Genomic DNA, 18,174 nt, shown 5'->3' on the forward strand with positions numbered 1-18,174 from the left:
CTAATCTCTGCCTCCGTATCTGCATGAGGGTAATCCCTGCCTCAATATTTGCATGAGGCTAATCCTTGCCTCCATATCGGCATGAGGCTCATCCTTGTCTCCCTACTTGCATGAGGCTAATCCCTGCCTCTACACTTGCATGAGGCTATTCCCTGCCTCCACACCTATATGAGGCTAATCCCTGCCTCCACACTTGCATGAGGCTAATCACTGCCCTCATACCTGCATGAGGCTAATCCTTGCCTCCCTATTTGCAGGAGGATAATCCCTGCCTCCATACCTGCATGAGGCTAATCTTTGCCTCCCTATTTGCATGAGGCTAATTCTTGCCTCCATATTTGTATGAGGCTAATCCCTGCCTCCATATTTGCATGAGGATAATTCCTACCTCCACATTTGCACAAGGCTAATCCTTGCCTCCACATTTGCATAGGACTAAACATTGTCGCTCCTTACATAAATATTGCTCTATCCGGGTACTATCTGTTTATTTTTTAATCGGGCTAAGCCGTGCCCTGCATTTCACAAGACTAAGCCTTGACTTGGTAGCATCATATTATTACACCTCATAGGCCAAAATATTGTCAATCTATCCAAAGGCGTCATAGTCTAAAAGGCATCATCCTCATAGCCGGAAGACACCATGCCAAGGACTGAGGATCCCTCAAATTTGCATATCATTATTCAAAGGCGTCATAGTTCGGAGGCACCATCTTCATGGACCGAGAACACCATTTCATGGCCTGCGAATACCTCACTAAACAATTCCTGGCCCATGACATCATGGTCCGAGGACGTCATCTTTAACCGTCCAAAGACAACTTTCATGGTCCAAGGGGAATCTGCATCATGTTTAAACTTCAGCACAAATACATATCTGTAGCATCTCTTCATCTGCAGGTGATCAGCAAGCAACCGCTATCCTAGAAGGAGCGACCTCGCTTCAGTCCTTTCAAACTATCTCAAACTTAGCCGCTCACCATAACTGCTCTTGCATCTCGTGTTCGTCCTTGCAATGACTTCATCGGTGTATTCCGCCAATAAGTTCAAGAACTACACATGGCCTGATTCCTGTAAAACCAAGGATATGTAGACAGCTCAAGACCAGAGTCCGGCCTCTGTCTTTCAAAACATTCCGTCCGGTCAAAATTGGCCATCATTTCTCTACCTGAAAACTTTTTCATCCTTCCCGAGTAAAGAGGGGCAACTATTGATACCTAATTTTTCTTCATATATTTGTTTTACATATATATACTTATAAAATAGCACATATGCAATTATAAGCATGCATAAGCATTTTTATAATTTTTCTATAATTTTAAAACCTCCAAATCAATTTATTTATTCTCTTTTTTATTTATAAAATATCCAATAATTATCCTTCACATCCTTTTGTGGTAATTTAGCTATTTAAATTCATTATTTATACCAACATAGTGTTTAAATATTTTTAGTGCATTTTTATAATTGAATTTATGTTTATAGGCTAAATTGCACATCTTTGCAATAATAACCCATATTAATGCATAATTACATTATTGATGCATAAAGTGGTCTTTTATATTTTTAAAATGTTAAATAACTATTTTTAAATCATTTTACTACACGGAATATTTTTTGGAACTCATTTATTATTTTTTATAAATTATATAGTTATTAAAAGTGGCTATTTAAAATCTAGCCAATTTTTATTTCAATTTTGGTCCTAATTCAAGCCAACACCATCCCAATTTCAATTTAAACTTACCCAACCTAAACCCTAATACCCGATTCGGCCCCAAACCCTAATACCCGATTCTGCCCCAAACCCTTTTAATCTCGGCCATTGATCATAGAGATCAACGGCCACAATCAGCCCCATCCTTTTCTTTAGTCCCAAACGAACCCCCAAATCCTTTCATTTCCCACCATCCACTGTCCTGAATTCCCTCTCCTCTCTCAGATGCTCTCAAACCTAACCCTAATCGGACCTCGCCATCACGCATCTATGGATATCTATGGTGGTTCTTCACCACCCCCTAGGCCTCTAGTAGTCTCTCTTGTACTAGTATCACTATCTTTAGGGTCCTCAAGGGACCATGATTAGTTTTCTTATATCTATGGCCATTTCTCGCCTATTTCAGGCTGTCCTGGTTCGATTCCAAGTGAGATATTCCTATATCTATGGGTTTCTAGGTTTGATTCTTCATCTTTGTGATTGTTCTTCTCGAAACCCTAATTTCTCTCTTCTGAACTTCTTAGATCTGTATAGATCTGATATGGTTTAGACCTATTTCATATGAGTTTTACAAAAGCCTTTACAAGAATCGTGTGATTTTCGAATTATGGAAATTTCTTTTCCAAAATGTTTGATGATTTCTGAGTGTTTGATCTTCTGCTTCTTATGTTTTGACTGATTTTGTAAGTTTGCTACAATCTTAACTCGTTTATACTAAAAGCCCTAATTTTGACATTCTTTGTTTGGTTTCTGAGTACTAGTATATTGAATGTGTTCTTGCCTTGGTTCTTGTGATTTCTCTCCAGCCATTTGAATGTCTCGTGGTTTTGTTATCCGAATATGCCTCTACTGAGTTTCTTAGTTCAACTCTTTTACTAATTCTATATGTTTGTGTTCATTATGACTATTCATTTTAAGACCTATATCTTTCTTCTTAAATCAGTGTCGTTTTCTTGATTTACCAATTTGTTTCGTGTCGAATCCGGACTATTCATGTCTTACCTTATTTTGTTTATAAAACTTGCTGACTCTTTACGTGATTTTTTCTTTGATTGAACCCTTGATTATTCTGAAGTTCTTGTTTCCTGTTTTGATTTGAACTCTTTTCCTTAACAAAACTTTTGATTCTTACCTCTCTAATCGGTTTGATTGAACTTCTTGACTTAATTAGTTTTACCTTGCCTTATTTATTATTTTGTTGATTCTTACTCATTGTTTCTTTAACTGAAACTCTTGTTCATTCACCCCTAATTACCTACTCTGTACTTAAGGTGTACTCGATTTCCTTCCTTAAGTATCTGTCATGCTTTTACCGTTGATTGAATATCCCTTGACTAAAGGGAAGACTTACTGATTTTACATGTGATTGATTCCATGAATTTCTCTAATTGCTACTTATTTGAGATCTTACCTTATTTTGTTAAGCTTTTCATTACTATATAAACTCCCTCTTATTTTAACTTTTGGACAATGAATATAGTTCAAAACTACTACTTTTTACACCCTAAAAAGGCTCTCTTTCTGCTCTCTTTGCTACTTGTGATCCCTGCTATTCTAGCCGGCTGCAAGCCAAGGCTAGAAACTGCACAATACCTTGATCACAATCTTGTATTTTCTTTCTTTAAATAGGTATGCCTCTGATTAATTTTTTAGGAATCAAAACCTATGTGTTTACGTACTGCTTTAGTTCATATGGCCTGAGTTTATTCTTGCTCCTATTTATTGCTTACCCAACATGCCTAATACTGCCTATTCAAATCTATGACCAGCATGTTTCTACTCTACTTGTTTGTTTGTTATTTTGTTTGAAATGTCTACTTATGTAACTGGCCTGTTTGATTGACTTCTATTTATATAGCATGCTTAAACTCTGCCTTTGTGTAATTAGCATGCCCTCACCTATCTTTGCTTGATCTGCCTCACTCCTGCTAAGTTAATTACTCTCTCTAGAATGGCTTCAACATGTTTCTGTTGTGATCTTTGCTGCATGACCTGCATTCTACCTACTAGTTCTATAGAACCCCCTCAAAACTCTATGTATCCTATTGTCTGTATGCTTCATTAAGGTGTACTCTCTATGTTCCCAATCCCTCTTCCCTTTGTCTGAAAGTTGCTTGCCAAAGTTACTTCCTAAAGTTTGTTTGTTCTATGTCTTGTGTTCTAATTGCAAAATTGTTTCTTTACACTTTCCCTCAAACTATTTTATCACTAAAGATTTTTAGAAGCTCTTTTCAGTCCTAAAACCTTTCTATTAAACTCTTTCAAACCACTATGCACTTTCACTTACTCCTAAAATACTAGGTTTTGCCCCTCTGATATGTGTACTGCCTTGAGATCCTTGAGATCTCTCTGAACTCTAACATGTCAGGGCTGGACTTTTCACACTGCACCTAAATCAGTTATAATTTGAGAAAGGTGTAGGTGTGAGCACTACCCGGGATCCTTGAGGTCCTCAGGGAACTCTAACACACCTAGACATGAAATTGGCTATGAAATTTTGTATTTGAGATTACTGGAGGCTTGGAAGTCATTTGGGTCCTACTTCAGGCTCCCTGTAGATTAATTTCTGTTTTATTTGTGTAATTTTTTATTCAATTCATTGGTCTGTAATATTTTTTGTAAACAAACAGTGGGGTGATGGGTGAAAAAGAGAGGGTAGTTATATATTATGGGTAAAATTGGGTAGATACCATGCCTATAGGATCCATGTTGATTCAAATATGTTTTTTATGTTTGCTTTACTTCCACACAGTTAGAAACCATGCCTATAGGGTCTAAACTAGCTTTAATAATAGAGATCCTGCCTATAGGGTTAAAATCAGCTCTATAGAAATCATGTCTATAGGAGTTTCACTTTGGTTAAATGAATGTTGTTTGTTTTACCTTGCTTAATTAGAAATCGTGCCCATAAGACTTAACAGTTCAGTTAGAAAAGTCAGTGTATTTCATGTTTATATATTCTAAATTGGTTTAGTTAACTAGTCTATCCGTTTCTTTAACAAGTCTTCAACGCTGCTTTAAGTAACATTGCTAAAAATCATGCCTATAGGATCCAAATTGCAGTTTAAAATTGTTTTACTATTTTAATGCATTCCTAATCAATATAGATATCATGCTCATAGGACATCATTGTTATGCACCTAGGAAAGCCTGTAGGGCGATTAAAATTTTGCACACTATAAATCTATGCCTTGTTATTTGAGACTGCTCACACTTAATTTAAAAGAATCAGTAGGCAAGTAGGATTCAGCTCTTTGACACTTTGGTCCTAATTCAATACTTCATAATCTCCGCTCACCTAGATATCATGTTCTAAGGTTTTCTCTTAAATACTTGAAACTGTTGTTTGAGACGTGCACTTACTTGTTATGTTTGTGGAGGTAAATGTGAGCCTTTAATTGTTCCCTCTTTAAATGCAGTCCTAATTGTTTTGATTGACGCCTAGACTTTTATCGTTTAAAAACCTTATGATGGTCTAGAACTGCCTAAATTAGAGGTCGTAAATACCTCCAATGCCATGATGAAATGATGGGTAGTGCACGCATAGGATATCTTTCAAGGTTGCTAGAACGCTTTAGGCTATGACCAAGGGGAGGGAATTGGGTAGTAAGTAATATGATGACTACGCGCTAATGTCACGTGTAGCCCCTCGTTGAGGAGTATTTACCGGGCATTGTGTGGGTATGATCCTATAGGCTAACCAACCTAGAACCCCTCTTTCCCAACTCCTGGGGTTTAAATAAATTTACTTTTCTTTACAAATGTGCAAATTGTTCAAACCCTTTTTCCTTACTTTCATTACTTGAATCATACATGTCAAAAACATGCATTTACTTGCAAGTACGTGTTAAAACTGTTTATGTGTTAAAATGACTAATTCACATAGTTTAAGTTCGGTCGGGACCCACCGTTTTGGACCGCGATGGGTGCCTAACACCTTCCCATCAAGGTTATTTCGAGCCCTTACCCTAATCTCTGGTAATGCAAACTAGTCTAAGAGTTAATCGCTATAGGTGCCCTAACGCACCATAATCCATTAGGTGGCGACTCTTCAAATACCCAATTCCCAAAAGGAAACGAGTTATTTCCACCATGAATGTCGAAACCCGGACTTCCCCGTCAAAAAGGGAAAATAGGGGCATGACAGGGATTGTAAGTGTTCCCATATTGGTTTATTTGGCCCCTATTTGCATGACACACAAAGTAGACAGACTCTAGATTAATGGGGCATAAGTCACTCGTGTGACCCTCGCCACATATTTCACAAAACATTTGAACCTGTTGTACCGGTTGTGCTTGCTACTTATTGATAACTAATGTCATCTTATTGACTTGGTTGGTCAGTGTAGAAATCCGCTGATAATGCCGAGACGACATCTAACTCAAGAACCCCTACAGACTTTTGCACTGTGTGTCTGCCCGTCTCTCCTTTCCAATCCGGATTGTTTTTCGAGAATTTGTTCAATAATGTATATATCTCATCAAAGCCTTTCTCCAACACTTTACCTCCAGCTGCAACATCTACCACAATCTTTGTTTCAGGATGTAGACTTTCTATGAGATCCCCTTGAACCTCCCCCAAGCTGAGTATAAAGACTCTCTCGCTTTCTATTTGAAGACAACTATCTCACTTGTGATCTTTGCAGTTTTGCTTGAAGGGAAGAACCTTGCCAGAAATACTCTCTCGCTTTCTATTTGAAGACAACTATCTCACTTGTGATCTTTGCAGTTTTGCTTGAAGGGAAGAACCTTGCCAGAAATTTCCTTGCCAAATCATTCCATGATGTAATAGAATTAGCTGGTTCTGCCATCAGCCATCATTTTGCTTCGCCCAATGGAGAGAATGGGAAAAGTGTGAGCCTCACATAGTCTGAAGTTACTCCGTTAGTGATATAAGTATCACTAATCTCCAAGAAATTCAGGATATGTTGTTGTGGATCCTAGTGTGGTAGACCCATAAACTGCCCATTCGAATAAAGTAGTTGGATCATGCTCTGTTTCAGTTTGAAGTGCCCAGTGATTCTGGGCTTCACAATGCTAGAGGTAACATTAGCAATGTTGGGCATCGCCACCTCCTGAACAACCATGTGTTGCTCATTTGCCATGTTCACAAGAAATTAAACAAGTGCCAGAATATTATTCGTATCTCTTGCTTCCCTCAACCTCCTTGAAATGTTCTCTTAGGTTCAGGGTCAAAGCCTTGAAGTTGGTCCTGGCTTCTGACCCTGTGCATTCAATAAAAGTTCCTAAGATCAGAGCAATAATCAAATAACGTTAGACTTGACGAAATAAACAATTAAAGCAAAAACTAGAAAGTAGTTAATATTCAAGTCCCTGGCAACGGTGCCAAAAATTTGTTGCTCCCAAACGCACACGCAAGTATACATGGTCGTACAAGTAATAAAATGATAAGTCAAGTGTTAAACCCACAAAGACTTGTACTTTGTGCACTAAAATCACCAATATTGTTATTCAGTCAAGCTAAATTCGAGTTCAAGAGTTTAATTATACTAAATTACAATTCAAAGTAATAACTAAATTATCAAGCAGTAAAATGATTGTTATGTATTCAATAGAGACAAATATTCCAGGGTTATGATCGATTCACCAATCCTATTGTGTTCTAGTTAACTTTTCCTCTCATATAATTCACTCATGGTTGCTAATTAATCGATAATTGCTCTCATAGCCTTCTCCCGAAGTACTACTCGCCTATTCAAAATAGATTAACGCCTATATTCCTATAAAATCAATCTATTAAGAACACATTAAGATTATGATATTTAATTAAGCATGGTGACTAGGTACATTCCTATCCTAACCAAAAATCCACCCCCTAAGAGTTAAGATCGTGCTCTCTTCAATTCTTCTCTAATCTAAACACGGCTTTTCCAAGTATAGCATAGATAGTAAATAGAACCTAACTGTTGCCCAGACAGTTAAGCAATTAATCACAGAATTGAAGAAACAATCATATATTAGTGAATTGTAATCAAATATAAGTCAACGCTAAACAACAATATTCATGGCTAAATCACAACCCTAGAACTATGGGTTTTTAGCCACTCATGATAATAGCAAACAATTTTATAAGTGTTGAATAATTGAAAATACTAGAAAAAGATGAAGAAAACTGAGATCTCTTCGCTTCCGAATGTGTCTCATGTGTATTCTCCCTCAAAAGTGGTGTCACCCCCACACCAATAAGTTTAGTCTTGCTTTTATACATGTTGGGTAGGTCTAGGGCCGAAATAACCGTGTCTTGGGCGAATTTGAACATGTTTCATGCCACAGGTGCCTTGCCTCACACTAGGCGCCTGCCATGGCTCAACCAATTTGGAATTTCTATTTCTGGCTCCACAGGTAGGGCTAGGCACTGCCTGTGGCGCTGCAAATTCCAATTTTCCTATTTTCGTCTGTTTGGCTCTAATTTCGCACATTTTGCCCCCAATTGCTCCCGGATCATTCTTACACATAAAAACACCTCAAATTAATATAAATCAACACTTTACATCCTAAATTCACGAAACAAAAGTAAAACATGAGGTGATATACATATAAATATATGTACTTTAAGCTAAACATCAGTGTCACTCATAAAGTCTCCACCCCCTACCACCCTCAAGCAAGCGGACAAGTTGAAGTCTCCAACCAGGAGATCAAGAGCATTTTGTCGAAGACTGTGAATGCCAACTAGACCGATTGGTCAAGAAAACTTGATGATGCTCTTTGCGCTTATAGGATAGCCTACAAGACACCGATTGGGATGTATCCATATTGATTGGTATTTGGGAAGGCGTGTCATCTTCCAGTAGAACTTGATCATAAAGCCATGTGGGCGTTGAAAAAGTTGAACCTTGAGTGGGATATCGCTGCAAACCTAAGAGTGACACATTTAAATGAGCTTGATGAACTCCGGTATCATGCCTATACAAGTTTATCCCTTTACAAGGAGAAGATGAAGTACCTCCATGACAAGTACATCCACAACAAGGAGCTCAAAGAAGGTGATTTGGTGCTATTGTTCAATTCCCGATTGAGGATGTTTCCGGGCAAGTTGAAATCAAAATGGTGTAGGCCCTTTGAAGTACTGAATGTAATCCCCTTTTGTGCTCTAGATTTGAAAAACAAGAATGATGAGGTTTTTAGAGTCAACGGGCACCGGGTTAAACATTATCTTGGCAAGGTTGATGATGGCCACATTGTGGCGGTTCTCCATTTCTCATGATTGGTGATCTGCATCATGCTGCGACATTAAATTAGGCTCTTCTTGGGAGGCAACCCATGTCTTTTCCTTTCTTTTTATTTTCCATCTTTTAGATAGGCTTGGTTTTGTGCTAACCAATTTTGAAGTGTATACAGGAATGAGTGTGCATTGCAAGGACTGTGCATGAAAAATTTGGCTAAGTGTCAAAATGCATGGTCTCTGAAGTTGGACTATTAAAAACGCTTAAGGAAATGCGGCCACACTCATTTTTGTGCGGTCCACATCAAAATTATGAGGCCACATTCAGGTTAAAAAAGGGGTCCCACGGGTAAAAGTATAAATAGAACATCTCTCTCCTGTTTACACTTTTCGAACTCCTAGACCCTAAAGACTAAACTTGCACAATAACTTTCCCCATTTGCACTCAAATTGGTCACTCAATTCATCACTTGCATCTTCATTATTGGTATGTTCAATTCCTCATTAGATTCTTTATCCTTTATTTGCTTTTGTTCTTATATTTAGGGTTAATTTCATGCTCAAAAATGTCAGAGTCTTGTTGTTTCTACTTATAAATCATGTGGGTAGCTTTTTGTATGATAATTGGGGTATGGGTAATGTGCCAATGAAGTTTGATTGCTAAAGCCATGTCAACTAGAGAACAAAAATACATGTACTCTAGGTCAGTGCCCGTTAATTTTGAATTGTGCAACTGCACACATTTTTGTGCGGTCCACAATAGAGTTCATGTGGCCGCACATACTTTTGTGTGGTTGCAACCCTCTAACTTTTGAGAATAGTGAGCTTCACTTATGCGGCCGCACTCAAAATTGTGCAGTCCGCAATGGACTTATGCGGCCGCACTCATTTTTGTGCGGTCCGCATTGATGGACAGAGACCCCAGTAGTCTGAACCTGGGGATCTGCAGCCGCACTCATTTTTGTGTAATTTGTAATTGGTAATCTATGGCCGCACTCATTTTTATGCGATCCACAATGGGCTGTCTGCGGCTGCAATCATTTTTGTGCGATCTGTACTACCCTTTTGAGACAACAATACTGCAATTTTCCATCATGCTTTTATATACACTTTGAGCTTCAATTGTGACTGATCTCTAATGCTTATGTGCTGTAGATAATGGTTCGCTCACCTAGTAGAGGAGATACACCACAAGGGAGGGTAGAACCCTCTCGAGGCCGGGGTTGAATAAAAAGCAATTTATCTCTAGCAATTCAAAAGGCTATCAACAAGAAATCAATCGCCAATAGAGCCCCTGACACTTCGGAGACCAGTTAGTAGGTCCCATCTGGGGAAGCTTCTGAGGGTAACTCCGCACAACCACATCGGAGGCCAAATCACAACAAAGACAACAATTCCCCAGGAAACTTCATTTGGTAGATGAGTCCTCATTAGCTGCCAGTTCATCCAAGGGTTCGGAAGAGGGTAGTCAAGATTTTGAACCATCTTCCTCACATGCTCCCCCAGCTCCAATAAATGTAGATGATGATGATGATGATGATGATGATGATGATGATGTGCTAGATGATGGGAGAGGGGGAGACACTGTCGTGGAAGGGTTAAAGAGGTCAAAGCGACTAGAGATTTTGTAGGACCGTTTTGTCACTGCTAATGCCTTTGCAAAGTCCCGGGAATTGTGGCCACAAAAGTCGCTCATCCTTGACTGACAGTTCTTAATGAAAGACCTGAGCAAACACAACCCCAATGTCCTCAGGCAATTCCAAGAGTGAAAAGGTTGGAGCTAGTTTACCAACAAAGTTTTAGATGCAAATGAGTACCTAGTCAAGGAGATCTACGCAAATGTTGCTCACATCAAGCAGGGAACGAAGGTAACAAAAGTGTGGAATCTAAAGATACGCTTTGACTCGTGTGCACTGAACACGTATGTGGGGTTTGAAAAAGTGGAGGTAGTGCAATATTTGGAGAAGCTGGCCATGAATGATGCAGCTCGTCCATGGTTGGTTGGGATTTTGGCAATTCCAGGGTCAACACCTTCGTGGCTCACAGCTGGAGTTCCAATTGTTCGGGCCACCCTAAACGTTGAAGAAAAAGGGTGGCAAACATTTGTATGTAGACGCATTGACTCATGCCTCAATGAAAACATGCTCCCAATTCCCCGTACAGTTCTGGTGGCCTCGATTATGGATGGGTGTCCGATAAATGTTGGTGCCATCATGTCCACCAACATAACTCTAGATTTCTAGAAGGGTGAAAGAACTTATCCATACCCAAACTTCCTCACTGAGTACTTCAAGGATCAAGGAGTGGAGTCCAAGCATTATGATACAGATGTGAAGGCCAAAAAGCCTTTCTCCTAGTACCACCTTCACGGAGCTAACAATCCAAAGTTTAAGGGTAAATCTACTACCTCCACTGGCCAGTCTGAGGAGCTAGCGGTAGTGGTTACTAATTCAGCTACTTCCACAGCAGTAGGTACTTCTACAGGGATACTAATTGTTACACCCTGCGCATCCCAAGGTGACGTATAATGAATATGAGACTTGTTAATAATGATTTAAATGAGTTTAAAGTCATAATATGACTATATATGATGTTTGGATAGAAAATATAATGTTTGGAAAAAATCGGATTTATGTCGTAGAAAAACCGACTAAGGATTTGCCTTGTATGGAGCTTTTTGAGAAATAAATTTCATGTGCTATATGATATCTTTTTGGGAAAAATTATATACCAAATTGAATTTCTTGGAATTTAGTTTCCAACACACTTAATCGTTCGTTCATACGACATCCGGACAAGAAGATATAAGCGTCGGAAAATGGGCCAATGCGAGGATGCCAAGCTAGCACCTCTTTGACTTTTCAAAAGTTTATATATAGGTTTTAGCTCGTATATCTATTCACTTTTACATAGAGGCCGACTAGAGAACACCATAAAACCCTATATTTAATTTCTCCAAAGGGTTTCAAAGAATACTAACATCCATGGTAAGAAATCGAGAAGCGATAAGATTAGAACAATCTCTACGACGTAAGTATCATTATATCGTCTCTCTTTTTATTTGTATTTCGATTTTTGCAAGATGATTCATAGTTAAGAAATGTGTAACTTCTTTAATTAAGTGTTTAAATATCAAGGAAGGTTTATAAATTGGTTTCCTAATAGTTAGAACTCACGGGACGGGATTGGAAGCCGTGAGTTTGATTTTTTTCCACTTTTCGTGGACTGTTTTGTAGTCCATTTTTGCTAGCCTATTTTGCTACTGATTTATAGAGTTTGGAAGGATAAAAAGGTGTGGAGAAACACCACATATGGTAGGGTAGTAGGTTGGTCGCTCGTCATTTCAGGCCAATTGATAAGTTGTTGATTGGGTGTGTTATGGTATATCTGGGGTTTTTGCTGTATTGAAGGTTCTGAATTATAATTAGGCTGGTTTTGAGTTGTTGATTGTATTGTGTTTGTATCTCGCCTATAATAGGCTTGAGGGAGCAGTAAAATCAGAGGAAATGCTGCCCGTTTTATTTTAGAATCGAGTTATCGTTTGAGATACGTAATACACTAGCGCCATCTAAGTCGAACATGTATTTCTTTGTTATAGGGTTGGCATGCTAGTTATCATAAGCTTGTTGTGGAGTTGCATTGACGACTTGAGGTATGTTAAGACTATCCCTCCTTTCCTTTTGATATGATCCATATGATACAATGAAACGAACAAGCACACAACTTTCACAAATGATTCTATTCTTAGAAGTACTAGGGTTGCCTATGTTCTGGATTCCCCATATATCCTACTATCATATCGTATGTTCATAGGTCTCATGATGTTCCGAGAGATCTTATTGACTTACTTCATTATGCATTGCATCCATTGTATATTGACCCATGACCAGATGGCGTTATATACGCGTATAGTATATGTATAAGAAGTATGGGGAAAGGTTATGGCATTATATACGCACCACCACCTGATTAGCTGGTATACGTTTATGATTTCATCCATAGAGTTTGATATGACATTATGGAATTTCCTCAGAGGCTTGACAATGTTATCTACGTATATACCTATGCATGGCATGACATTTATACGCATATGCATGACATTATAAATGTTTCATGATTCACAGAGCTATTCAGACTTACAGGTTGAGTCCTTTCCTCCACGTTTCTTTCATGTCTTTTATATACTGATTTTATGCCTTACATACTTGGTATATTATTCGTACTGACGCCCCTATTGCCTAAGGGACCTGTCTTTCATGCCCGCAGATGCAAGTAGACAGGCTGACAATCCGACCCCCTTCTTAGGATCCTTGCTCAGCAAGAATTGGTGTGCTCCATTTGATCCGGAGCTACTATTGAGTTTTGGTGCGATACTTTTGTATACATATGGATATGACGGGGCCATTCGTGTCCTTTATACAGTGTACACTCTATTAGGGGTCTGTAGCAGTCATGTGTAGTTAGATAGTATAATGCCATAACCTTTTCCCATATTCCATATATATATATATATATATATATATATATATATATATATATATATATATATATATATATATATATATGTCTTTTGGGCATGTTTTCCACGTATATTATTCACATGTATCAGTATTTTATTGCCAGGCGTTATGCATGACCTACACTTATTTCATGTTTTTATCTTAGACGTATGCTTAGGGGTGTTAGATAGGTAGAACTCGGGAACTCGTCACGCTCCAGTTGTTTGGGTCGTGACAGTAGCCATGTCACCATCTTCATCCTCTGGTCCACCAGTTTCTGCTAGATTAGCAGTTCCATTGCTAGTGCCAGCTTTATCTACCTAACCTAAGACTGCACTGCGAGTCTCCCAGACATTGGCAAGTCTCAACAACTGGATGTAGGTAGCTATTACAAAGATGACTGCTATTTCTAGTGTTGTTGCAGCACAGTCCTTAGCCTCAGCACAGCCACAGGTACCTCTGTTAGTGGAGGAAGCATTGAAGAAGATTCTGGAAAACCAGAAGACTATTACAGATGCTCTGGAGGCACATGGGAAGGTCATTGCAGACTTGACCAAGCAGGTCAAGAAGATGAAGAAGTCTCAAGCATCAAAGAGGCCCGTGGAGAAGTTGACAAAGGAGGTAGAGAAGATTGCATCTGCAGGAGACCTTCTATTGGACCTACTCTTGGAGTCTACAATTCCAGCAGCACAGACAACACCAGTGGCAGCAACCGGCCAGTTTGAGGAGCCAGTTACCACTTCCCACACAGCTGAGAGATGATCCGGATGCTCAGCAATCTAGTTGACCCTCAGCCTGGTGATGATGAAATACAGCTCGAGGCTGAAGTTGCTAAGGATCCCATGCAAACTGATACCACATAGGGAGTTCTCTTAACTTTCTACCCTTTCCTCTTTCTTAGTTTTGTTAAGCATTATGGACAATGCTTATTTTTCATCTGGGAGGTGGTCTATTCTGATTATTTGACATTTGGGGTGTAATAACTCTGATACTATTTTCTTTTCATCTTTATTTTCATTTGGTATGTATATATTTTCTCCATTTGATGTAAATATTCATTCCCCTTATGTATATATTCTTCTCCTTTATGTATATATTCATTTGACTTCGGTTTGTATATTCCTTTATCTCGCGTTCTGTAGTTTGTTTCATGGCTTCTTTAGTTGCTTTCCTTTAGTAGTATAACTTCTTATTTACTTTAGTAGCTTGTTTTTAATTTGCTAGATTCTTTTACGTTTTGAGTTAATAATAAGCCTTTGGTTTTCTTAATGCCATGGTTCTTTCCAAAGGTGGATTATGTGTGAACCGGGTGGCTCTTCCCAGCGATGGATGGTGTGACAACCTTCTTAAGGGATTGAGTCCATTTTCTTTAATGTTTTGGTATATATAGTAGTAATGAATAAATAGGGTCTTAAGCATGCTTCACTTGGTACCAACACATTTACCTATGATCATATGATAAAAAACAAGTTGTTGGGAGAAAATAGCCCTAGTATTGACTCTTTTGACTCTTGTGTTGACTTAAGCAGTCATCCAGTTGTTCACATCGAGCCATTTGTGATTCTCAATCTTAGTTAGGGTTGTTGTAGGCCCTCGACTCTATTCTCTTTATCAATCCAGAAGCGTGAGAGGTGAGATGTTTAGTTGCGAGTTAAAGTATCCGCGCTAATTGTCAAGAACTTGCCCTGAATGTTTGTCTAGGCGAAATTCTAAGTGTAGCTTGGCTTGAGAAATGATCGTAGGCTCTCCTTGATCTGATTTGAAATTTAAAATCTTCCATGGCCTACCAATGTGATATCCCTAGTAATCACGGCCTACTCCACAATACTATTGAGTAGCGAGAGAGGGTCGGAGCAGCTTTTACCCGATTTAGGGTCGGGATCGATTTCCACATAGAGTTAAAATTTGGAATCGAGTATCTATCTAGTTTAAGATTGCGTATGTGTTCCAAATTATACTTCTAATCATTTTTGGGGTTTTCGTTTTACTTCCACTATTATCAACTACAAATGGTAAATGCAACTAGATTAAGCTAAGAGTTAATCTAAAAAGGGTTGTTCAAATGGTTTAAAAGGCACTATGGTAACGACTTTTCACCTAGGTGGTTAATTGACAGGTAATTGAATCTAAGATACGATTGACATAATTGAGGAGTATGATATAACTGTTGCACGATAGTACCCACTCTACACCTCTCGGTGGTTCAAGCGATTTTGCCTGAATTGACTTTCTCAAGTCCAATTGGGTATGGAAATTTGCACAAGCAACTAGGGTTCAAGTCGGGTATTACTCTCTCGAGGTTTAACCCTTTAATTGGGGCTATCAATCTCTTGAGTATGCCCCAATTCCTTGTTGGACCAATTTCAGAGACTTAGGCTCTCTTTCTCAAGAAGAGCCCTAGTCAACTAAACACAAACTAGTGTTTGCAACCGCTAATTTAGCCATTAACCATGAAATTGGCCCAAATATCAAACACTCATAGTCAATCTAGCCCTAAAATACAAGACCTATCAATTACCCACACTAGGGTTGAGACACAACCCTAGCTTATGGGTCTAGCTACTCATGATTAAAGAAGAAAAGCAAGAAATAGATGAAGAACAACTCATATTAATTAATTGCTAAGCTAAATAATAATATTCAATGATGAAAAGTAGATAAAATTGCCCAAAATAGCTAAGAATCTCGAACCCACAAGCGCAACTACTTTACAAAACTATCTGATACCCTAAAAATGGGAAAAGAAACTATTTATACTAAGCTGAAAATTCTGGACAAAAATGCCCCTGTAGGGTTAGTGCGGACCGTACAAAATGGTGTGCGGCTGCACTAGGGCTCTGAATCTAAAGATTTGACTCTCTGAACTCAGTCACTACGGACCGCAGAGAATGGACTACGACCGCGGAGGCTTCTAGTGCGATCCGCGCAAAATGGAATGCGGACCGCATTGACTTGAATCCTTGAAACTGGCACTTCTCTGATCTTGGGTTTTGCGGACCGCACTAAATTAAGTGCAGCTGCATTGCCTTTGTGCCTTGAAAGTCATGCTCTCTGAACCTCATAGTACAGACCGCACAGAATGTAGTGCGGCTGCACTGGCCTTGCTTTGCTTGAGCTTTGTCTTGTTTTGGTATTTGTGCAAGTTTCACTCCTTTTGAGTTGATCTTTGACATCTTGTCACTTTGTTGATTAAACCTGCAATCAAGCACAACTTGTGAGCCTTTTGGGACTATTTTGTATGAATTTCTAATCAAAGCATAAGTAAGAAGGAGTATAAAATGCGTTAAAATCCCTAGTTATCAACTCCCCCAAACTTAAGCTTTTGCTTGTCCTCAAGCAAACAAAATAAGACTCACCCTTTAAGGGAAAATCTAAGAAGTTTTCAGCTGACCTAAAGTAACCTCATCTAGCATCAATTGAGACAAACAATTGCCCTCCATACAAATGAATCATTAACAACTTTTACTCTTTGAAACACCATGGATTAAGTGCGGCACAAGAGTATCAAGAGTTGGCTCAACACATCAAAGGACTCTTTCTATTACTTTGGTCATTGTGGAACCCAAACTCACACATCCTCAGCTCTCCCTAAGCAAACCTCACCTTTAGAATAGTGGCACTTAAAACGAGGTTAATGGATGTTCACTCATCTCTCTCAAGAAAAAGCCACAAGTCCGGCTCTAGGTACCATATGACTGCCCCTTATGTGAGTATTCACTAATGTAAGCTTCATTCAACTCAAGATCATATAGGGCTTTTGTGGAGACATTGTGAAGGCTTTTGGTTCGGGGTAGGAAATGTTTTGGTCTAAGTAAGTTCCATCTTCCCTTAAGCACTTCTTTTGATTCATTTGGCACACATTCACTTGACTCTTTGAGTCATTTCACTTCTTTGTAAGGGGTTAGATAGACACATTATCACTCTTTCTTATGCATTTCAAATCTTTTCTCCTTTTTCAACTTTCCACACCTTTCATTTTTTACTTTTCTTGAATCCCTTTTTGTTCTTTTTCATATTAAACATTCTATTTGCCATTTTGCTTTTCTTTCTTTTCATTGCCTTTCCTTTTTTTGTGCCTTTTTACCACTTTGTTGCAATATCCATCCCCCCCAAACTTATACTTTTGCCATGTGCTAAAGGAAAGATCGGGTGCCAAGAGGGGGTATCTTTTAGAACGGGTATAGGCTTGTATTATGGTTCTTGAAGGAAAAAGGTCTAAGACTCAAAAGGGTTGACTAGGGATCTTATCATTGGTAGGTTATGGGAGTGTTCAACTATCATTTGGACAAGGAGAGCCTATAATCATGTCTCAAGTCAGAATTCACTTAGGATTTTGCCTCAACAAACATTCAGGGCAAGTTCTAGACCAATGGCTCGGGACTTGGACTTGCAATGCGATTACTCACCACACAAGCTATGGGATTGCTAAAAATGCAGAGTCGGGGGTGTAAGCACGTGATTTTTGCTTCACGGACAATCACTCCAAAAGAAAATAAAAATAGTGACAAATGACTTCGCTGTACAATTTTTCGAGTTTTCCGTGACATGTGTTGTTAGTCATTTGTGGGTCTGTCCATTTTGCATTTAATCATTATCAAACAAAATACAAAAAATATGTATGCATTTCTAGATTGTAATTTAGCCATTTAAAAGTTTTTTTATATATATATGTGTGTGTGAATAATTGTGTTAAGTATTGATTAATGGGTATTTCAAATTCATTTTTAATTTAGTTGTATTTCAAAAATTAGAAAACTAAATTAAAAAAAAGT

The sequence above is a fragment of the Nicotiana tabacum genome, chromosome 10, assembly GCF_000715075.1.
Source record: "Nicotiana tabacum cultivar K326 chromosome 10, ASM71507v2, whole genome shotgun sequence".
NCBI classification, from domain to species: domain Eukaryota; kingdom Viridiplantae; phylum Streptophyta; class Magnoliopsida; order Solanales; family Solanaceae; genus Nicotiana; species Nicotiana tabacum.